The following is a 259-nucleotide window of genomic DNA, read 5'->3' on the forward strand; positions in this document are numbered from 1 at the left end:
GGATAAGCTTCTGAAGTCAAAAAAGAGTTAGAAATATTGAAGACTGAAGAAGGAAATGAAACATCCAGAAAGACAACTGCAAATAACAGGAGAAAGCCTCACCAATAGGATGAATGAACTGGAAAACAATCAAGACTGCAAGATAAAGTGGATGAATTAGACCACTAGAGCAAAGAGTATGGAAAATTTAAGAAAACACAAGAATGGAATATGCAGGAATTGTGTGATACCATAAAAACAAACTTGTTCTTTGCAATAA

This window comes from Nannospalax galili, unplaced genomic scaffold, assembly GCF_000622305.1.
Source record: "Nannospalax galili isolate Female #2095 unplaced genomic scaffold, S.galili_v1.0 scaffold5089, whole genome shotgun sequence".
Lineage (NCBI taxonomy): Eukaryota > Metazoa > Chordata > Mammalia > Rodentia > Spalacidae > Nannospalax > Nannospalax galili.